We start from the raw sequence: 9,235 nt of genomic DNA on the forward strand, positions 1-9,235 counted from the left end.
TATCAACAAGTGTACATCTTTCTATGATTTTGTGGGGGAAAAGGGAATGGTTTACCCGCAGGATGCTTGTTGGAGACCATGTCTTCTCATTCCTTCTAGCAAAGTATTGGGACAAATGAGTTGAACATGAAAGTTGTAGAGTAGGGAATTCCAGGTCACTGTGCTAAAGAAAATTGTCTTGACTGAAAGATTGTTTTCCCCTTACTTTTCTGTTTGTCTGGAGTACAGATTTTAATTACTAGAGCTCAGTAGAGGGACAAGGTCTGCTAAGGATAGGGATGGGCATCGGTGGCTCACACCTGTAATCCTAGCTATTCAGAAGGCTGAGATCCGAGGGTCGTGGTTTCTATGCTGAAAAGTCCCCTTGATACTCTTATTTCCAGTTAACTAACAGAAACCCAGAAGTCTGTGGCTCAAAGTGGTAGAGTGCTAGCCTTGAGTGAAAGAGCTCAGGGACAGCACCCAGACCCCAAATTCAAGCCCCATGACTGACAAAAAGAAAAGACAAAAGGAGTCAGGGTCCCCAACCTTGGACTGTCAATTTCTTGCCTTCTTTTATGAAGGAGAGATAAGCCAAATGCCAACATAAACAATTCTTTCCTTTTTTCATTGTATTTTATTATTATTATTTAAGTGTACAAAGAAGTTACAATTCTGTAAGTCAGGTTATGAGTACAGTACTTTTTGGTTAATGTCACCCCTTCCTTCATTCCCACAATCCTCATGTTCTCCTTCCTGTCCCTATTCCCTATCCTTATCCACTAATCTTTTTTTTTTTTTGCCAGTCCTGGGGCTTGAACTCTGGGCCTGGGTGCTGTCCCCCAGCAATTCAGCTCAAGGCGAGCATTCTACCACTTGAGCCACAGCATCACTTCCAGCTATTTTTGGTGGCTAACTGGAGATAAGAGTCTCATGGACTTTCCTGCCAGGCAGCTGCGAACTGTGATCCTCAGATCTCAGCCTCCTGAGTAGCTAGGATTACAGGCGTGAGCCACTGGCACCCGGCTTCCACTAATCTTTTAAGTCCATGGGTTAGCAAATTTTTTTCTTTAGGTGCCAAAGGCAAAGTCTATACTATATAATCTCTAAATCTATAATCTCTATATTCAGAGAAAATACAACTCTAATATCCCTGTTCAGAAGCAGCCACAGATATTACATATGCAAATGAGTGTGGCTATGTTCTAGTAAATATGCAGCTAACTGCAGGACCTAGTTTGCTGGTTCTTGCTTTAGTCCATAAATTCAAGAGGGATAAAAAAAATACCTTTTGTTTACCTAGTAGTTGGTGGTGGCAAGATATTACACTCCAACCCTGCCTCACTTTAAAGAAAAAACAGCACTAAAATCCTTTTGAGTGATAATTGCTTGAGAGACTGTGAAAACTCCATACATGGGTCAGGCATGTTGATGCACATTTGTAATCTCAGCTACATGAGAAGTAGAGGTAGGAAGATCCTAGTCCGGCCAGCCCTAGTAAAGTAAAAAGCATGAGAGTCCACATTAAAAAAAAAAAAAGAGGGGCTGGGAATGTGGCTTAGTGGTAGAGTGCTTGCCTAGCATGCATGAAGCTTTGGGTTCAGTTCCTCAGTACCACCTAAACAGAAAAAGCTGGAAGCAGAGCTATGTCTCAAGCTGGAGCAAAAGAAGCTCAGGGACAGTGCCCAGGCCCTGAGTTCAAGCCCCAGGACTGGCAAAAAAAGGGAGGGGGAGTTAGATTATGGCTCAAGTGGAAGTTCAAACTCTAGTACAAAAAGAAAAGGCAAGGAAAGGAAAACTGCAAGTATTTCTTCTTTTTTAAAATTTTATTTTATTATAAAGATGCTGTACAGGGGGCTGACAATTAAATATTTCTTCTTTTGATCAGACTAACCCATGATGATTCCTATACTCTTCTGCACCTCAAACTGCAAGGTAGAATATGCAGTGCTGCTTCTCCTTTTTCATACACACTCATGGTAGAGTTTAGAGAGATGCTCTCTTGCAAGATGCTCTCTTGAGCATCTCTCAAGGACAGAGAGATGCTCACTTTGCTCCAAGCCCACTGGACTGGTGGAGCAGGAAGAAGGCTTGAGAGGAGAGCAGGCACCGGTTAGAGGGGATCTTCATTTCCAGTCAGGGGCTGCTTCATCTGGTGGAGGCTGCAGAGGTGACCAGGCTGCTTCTACAGTGAAGCTTTAGCATCTTCTCCCAGGAGGATGGATGCCAAAACTGTGGCTAGAAACTCTGGATAGGAGCTACTTCTGCTGTTCTGCAAAATTCACAGGCCTTCTGGAAATTCACTCTCTCATCTTTCCCTATTTATCTCATTTGCTCCGCATCTGGCATAGTACACAATGCAAATGAGACAGTGCATGAGTCTAGTGTATTCTAGTATGCTCATATTTTGCTTGTTTCCTTTATGCAAAGTCCTTGGGGACCTATGTGTTCTGGAATTCTTATTATTTTGGATTTCAGAAGAGTAAAACAGTGTCCATGTTTGTAAATTCTGGGCTAGTACCTTTAGACTGGATACATTAACATCTGTGTAGACGCTCAGTACTGACAAATACAGACTACAAATAGTCTGATTTACTTTAGGTCAGGTTTTGATGTCAAAGGCAGGAAGGAAGAAAAGAAAGGTTGCCCGAGATTGGATTTCAGAAGTGTGAACAGAGATTGTGCACCTGTATCTGGCCTTCCTCAAAACACCAACTTCCTGCCATTTGTGGTTCCTTTTACTCCCAAAGCCTATCTGCACCTTGCCAAACTTCCACGGAGGACCTTCCCTGTCCCTCCTGAGAATGCTTGCTATGCTGCCTTACACACCATGGCTGCTTGCTAACTTTTTGTTACCCAGACAACAACAGTCTTGGAAAGACAGACATTATGTATCAGCTTGTTGATGAACCCAAGTCGCAGAAGGTGAAGGGCTTGCTGCAGTGACATGGAGCGTTCTTTGTCTTTGAGTTTTATGTATTTGTTCCCAAGATAATTGATGGCCATCAATTAATAAGAGTGATGGCTTAGAAGGAAAGGAAGCTGGGACTAAGTGGTGGTTCTCAGCAGGGGGTGACTCTGCCTCCTGTCTTCTCTCCCTGGGGTGGCCAGGCCCTTGGCAATGTCAGGACATACTTTTTTGATTGTCACACTGAGGGGAGAGTGTCACTGATGTCTAGTGTGCAGAGACCTGGATGCTGCTAAACACCTAGCTGCACAGGACAGTTCTCACAGCCACAGCTGGGAGCCAGTAGAGTTGAGGGAGAGAAAATTAGCCTAGTTCAGAAAAACCCCCAGCTGAAGTTCTTGAATTGGGAGGCCCATCTCACTGCTCTCCGTATTAATGACTCCCACGGTCACTTCCTGAAAACCTTCCACCTGACTTAGGGTACTATGTGCACCCACCTTTATTCCCCTCACCCTGCAAACCACATCTGCCCTGCCCTGTTGCCCTAGAGTGAATGACTACCTTCTCCTACCTGGGTGGTGGGTTTGAGGTTCCAGCCCAGGATGAGTGACACCAGGGCTCCTGGAGGGAATTTTTGGGAGTGTTCTCTCTCATGTAAGAGTTAAAGAAATAGAAAACCTAACAAAATGATAAAAATGAACATCTTTAAATCAGAAAGATGATTTCACATTTTTTGCCTCTTTGTCACTTTGCTTGGGAACTGGGAAAGGCAAACTTGGGCCTTAGTGACTTAAAACAAGTATAATGTTATTGTTATCAAGGTTTTGTAAAGAGGGGTTACCAATTTCATAAGTAATGAATACAATTCTTTTTGGTCAATGCCTTAGTAACTTTTGAATCACCAGCAGAGGGCAGCCGTTGCTTACCTAAGAGAAAAGCTCAAGTTCTGCTTGGGCCTTAAAGTGGGTAGAAAAATGCCAGTTGCAAATCCACAGGAGCTTACATGGCCTGATCCAGTCTCTCCTGGTCATTTCTTACCTCCCTTGCCTTGGTAGACAGGATGGTAGTTACATCAGTTATAGTCTTGCATCTGAGAAGATTCCAGTTCTTTGTTCTTGAGATGATATAAAAATCTTTAATGGTTTCCTAATTGAAAATAATGCATCCTCATTTCGAAAACTTGGAAAAAAGACATACACACACACACACACACACACACACACACACACACACACACACACACACACACACACATAGCCAGAGATGGCCATTGCTATTATACTTTTGGTGTTTTCTCCTTTTTCAATTTCTTTTCTATTAAAATTTCTGAAATGTATTTGTAGCAAACACATCTGAAGGGCTTCTGACATGCTGAGAAATGTATAAATAAACCACACTTTCTTGTTTCTGTGCCTTTGCTCCTAGCTCAGCCGGGAACTCTTTCTCTGATCTCTGAAAAATCCAAATCCTACAGATTCTTTAAGGTCAAGCTCCAAATATCTTGCTTGGTTCTCCTCAGCAGGAATTGAGCTATTTCCTCTGATTTTTTTTTGTCACTGTGTCTATGACTTTTAGGGAAGTTACCACTTTCTGCCTTACGTATTATGATTTTTTTTGCATATAACCAAATCTTCCTAAATTGTGGGAATCTAATTTTATCTCTCTATCCTCCACAGCACCAACATGAAGCCACAGCCTAGTAAGTAGCCATGTTAGTAGAAAGGAAAGAGGGTAGGGAGGAAGGAAAAGAAGGAAGGAAGGAAAGAGTAAAGGAAAGAAGGAAAATGAAGGACACATTTTTAAAAAAATAACTGGCAGCAAGCAAGATAGGGAGGCATTATTCCAGTTTCACAGGTAAGACCAGAGAACACGAGGGCTGTCTCATGTGCCATTTGATGGGATTTTTTCTGATCCTCTCAGAAGACAGACTTTTTTTTCAGTGTTATTGTGGGATGATTTGTAGGCTACAAAATGATATATTGAAGTCCAAACCTCCAGAACTTGTGAATGTCACCAACATGGAGACAGGGTCTTCACAGATGCCATCAAGTTATGTCAAGTTCATACTGGAGGGTTCAGAATGGGCCATAAAACCCAATGATGTCATGAGAAGGGGGAGATTTGGACAGAGAAATAATACAGGAAGCGGTTGCACCCTGTGTGATGGAGGTGGAGGCAGGAAGTGGAATGATGCAGCTACAAGCCAAGGAAGGCCAAAGACTGCTAGCAGCCGTTGTCAGAAGGGAAGAGGCAAGGAAGGCTTCTTTCCTCTCTCATTCAAAGAGAGGATAGCTCTGAAGTCCAGGTGATTTCACCTTTAGATCCATTAGAACTGCAATAGGAGGAATTTCTGCTGAATTAAGCTATCCACTTTGTGGGCTAGCCCAAAGAAATAAATTTATCATGCTAAGAATGCTTAGGGACCCCGGACCCAGGGGAGTGAAGGAAAGCCCTATGGACACTTGGAAGCAAGTAAACTTCTTGGTGAGGGTTACCCAGAAATTGTTTGATGGGTTTAAAAACAGATTTTAATACAGGCAAATTTTTCCTTTTCTATAATTTATTGTCAAAAGTATTAGGAAGTTAGACACTGGTGGTTCACATTTGTAATCTTAGCTATACAGGAGGCTGATATCTGAAGATCATGGTTCAAAGCCAGCCTATGCAGGAAAGTCTGTGAGACTTTTATCTCCAATTAAGTACCGGAAAACTAAAGTGGTGTTGTGTCTCAAAGTGGGAGAGCAATAGCCTTTGACAGTAAAAGCTCAGAGAGACCACCCAAGTCCTGAGTTCAAGCCCCATGACTTCCAAAATGAAAAACAGTATTAGGCTTTGGAAAGAAGTTTGAAAGATGTGGAAAAATTAAGTGCTCTGGTTTATGTGTCATCATCTTGACTATTTCTTTTTTTAAAAGTTTTTATTGTAAAGATGCTGTACAGAGGGGTTACAGTTACATGAGTAAGGCAACGAGTACATTGTTATGCCTTCTCTTCTTTCTTGTTGTCCTACTATCCCTTCCCTCCCCCCATCATGGCTATTTTTAAATGCATATAACCCAGTCAGCATCTTGTTAGTTCCTAAACTGTTTCTGTGTGTTATGATAGGTTGCCACGGATAAAGGAGTAGACAACAAGGCCTAGTTCTTGGAATTCAGATAAGGATTCAGCACAACCAGCCATTCATTTACCCATCACTACCCTACAGCTTTATAGGACTCTGAGGGTTAAACTACAAATGGGGAAATTTTGTCACAGTAGGGTAGGGAGTTTCCTATCTGAAATAAGACCAACTTCTTCCTCTCACCCCCATGGTTTAGACACTGTGAGACTTTAGACTTAAGACAGAGGAAGTCCTTTCCTCCCTCCCTCCCTCCCTCCCTCCCACACTAAATACTTAGCTACTAAACTCTTTTTTTTTTTTTTTTTTTTTGTCGGTTGTGGGGCTTGAACTCTGGGCTTGGGCGCTGTCCCTGCACTCTTCAGCTCAAGGTGAGTGCTCTACACTTGAGCCACAGTGCCACTTCCGGTTTTCTAGTGGTTTATTGGAGATAAGAGTCTCATGGACTTTCCTGCCCAGGTTGGCTTTGAACCTCAACCCTCAGATCTCAACCTTGTGAGGACTGCAGGATTACAGGTGTGAGCCACTGGCGCCTGGCTTGCAACTACTAAGTTTTTTTTTTTTTTTTTTTGATTGGTCGTGGGGCTTGAAATCTGGGCCTGAGCACTGTCCCTGTGCTCTTCAGCTCAAGGCCAGCACTCTACCACTTGAGCCACAGCGCCACTTCCGGGTTTCTAGTGGTTTTTTTGGAGATAAGAGTCTCATGGACTTTCCTGCCTGGGCTGGCTTTGAACCGTGATCCTCAAATATCAGCCTCCTCAGTAGCTAGGATTTCAGGTGTGAGCCACCGGCGCCGGGCTTTTTAAGACCATTTTTGATTACTCACTTTCTCAGTTTTTAGCATTCAGTAATAAAATGATTACATGAATAATATGGAGATGGTATAAAGTGACCATAGTGAAGAGTTTTCTGAAAGTACTATTAGCTAAATGAAAATTTGCAGATAAAACAGTTATAAACTGCCAGTTGAAGAGATCAGAGACTGAAATAGCTGCAGGATTATTCATTTACTGTAGTAAACCTTACTAAGACTAACCACAGGAAGTCTCAAAAGGTAAGTTTGGCTAGAGAGGATAGTGTCTACTAAGAAAAAGTATTTAACAGGTATGGTATCATGTGCCTGTAGTCTCAGATTCTTGAGCTTCTTTTGCTCAAGGCTGGCACTCTAGTATTTGAGCCACAGTGCTACTTCCAGCCTTTTCTGTTTATATGGTACTAAGGAATCAAACCCAGGGCTTCATGTATGCTAGGTGAGCACTCTACCACCATTCCACATTCCCAGTGCCCCTCTCTCCCCTCCCCCCCCATCACCTTAAGGGTATAAATCTAGTCCTGCTCCTCTTCTGCTATATCAGTCAGGGTGGCCTGTGTTTTTACTTCAGGGAGAAAACCACCTTGCTAGTCACCAGTAAAAATGTTCATTTCTTACACTTGCCTTCAAGTTTACTGTCATTCAGCAGATCGAGTCTCTCATGGTAATCACTCAGGAGACCAGGCAATAGAGAAGCTACTATCTTAAAATTGCTGGGCATTAGCTAGAAGTAAAAGAGAATGTGCAGAACACTTACTGGCTCTTTACTTTCATCTAGTAGTGACCCATGCTATCTCTATTCATTTTCAATTGGTCAACCAAGCCCCATGATCACTTCTTATATCATGTAGGGAGAGAAATTATATCCTGGCTGCTACCTGCTTAAAACTGGTTTTACCTCTTCTTCAGGCTAGACCCTATGCAGAGCATGCAAAATCTTTTGTGATTTGGGCTCAGTCTACCTTTTTTAAAACTCTCTCTCTCTCTCTCTCTCTCTCTCTCTCTGTATATAATATATATTTTTTTTTGTACTGGGGATTGTACCTAGGACATTGCGCTTGCTAGGCAAGCATTTTGTCACTGAGCTACATCCCAGTCCCTTTTTTTTTTTTTTAAATAAAATCCCCGGATACAATCTTCTTAACTTTCCATGCAATACTCTACTCAATTGCTCTGAGTTGCTATCCTTTCTAGAATGTTCTATGAATTTTCTCACCTCTGTACCTAGCATGTGTTAAATATTTTCTTTTTTTTTCTCTCCAAAGCCACATTTATTTACACTTGGACTTCCAAAACACTTATTTGAGAAGTTTGGCATTTCATAATCACCCATCTTGATTGATATGGGCTGTCATAAAATCTTTCCTTTTTGAGGCAAGGTCTTGCTTTGTAGCCCAGGCTGTCCTTGAACTCTCCTTTCTCCTGTGTCAGCCTCCTAAGACTTGGATTACACATGTGCACCAACACTACTAGATGCACATGGACTGCACATGTTTTATTTAACTAGCCCATACATCCTCATTCCTTAAGGCCTTATTTTCCTTCCCTATGAAGCTGTCCCTGAATTCTCCAAGTCGTCATTCCTCTCCTTTTGCGAATGCCTCCATAATAGATAGCACAGATAAGAAGCATACTGTGCTATCCCAGGACAGGGGTTTCATTATATCCCAAGTAGAAAGCTGTTTATTTTCACATTTCTTCTCAAGTTCTGTTAGAATAGGAATAGCATGGCTCAGGCTAAGCACAGAGCCTGGCATATCATAGAAGCTTAAGAAATACCTACCGAATGATGTAAATACCCCCTTTCACAACCCCAGAAGGTTAGTCATATGCACCATATTCTCTTGAAAGATCCAGAGCTTTTAAGGAACTTCTGTCATTTTATTTCTTCCTACTATGTAAATTTACTTTTCTTACATCCTAATGAAAAGCTGACTTTGCCTTGAAAACTCCAACAACGTTAATCATGCCAGATGAATTTCTTTTTCCTTCTGGGTAACTTTAGCTCTGACTAAACCTTTGCTTGTGATCTTCAGCTAATTTCTTTCTTTCTTTTTTTTTTTGGGGTCTGGTCGTGGGGCCTGAACTCTGGGCCTGGGCACTGTCCCTCAACTCTTCAGCTCAAAGCTAGCGCTCTACCACTTGAGCCAGAGCACCACTTCTGGCTTTTTTCTTTTTGCTTACTTGGTGCTGAGGAATCGAACCCAGGGCCTCATGCATGCAAGGCAAGCACTCTACCACTGAGCCACCTTCCCAGCTCTTTTCCTTTTTTTTTTTGAGTCCGGTCGTGGGCCTGAACTCTGGTCCTGGGCGCTGTCCCTCAGCTCTTCAGCTCAAGGCTAGTGCTCTACCACTTGAGCCACAGTGCCACTTCCGGCTTTTTTTCCTGCTTATGTGGTGCTGAGGAATCGAACCCAGGG

Source organism: Dipodomys ordii, unplaced genomic scaffold (assembly GCF_000151885.1).
Source record: "Dipodomys ordii isolate 6190 unplaced genomic scaffold, Dord_2.0 Scaffold17, whole genome shotgun sequence".
Taxonomy (NCBI): Eukaryota; Metazoa; Chordata; class Mammalia; order Rodentia; family Heteromyidae; genus Dipodomys; species Dipodomys ordii.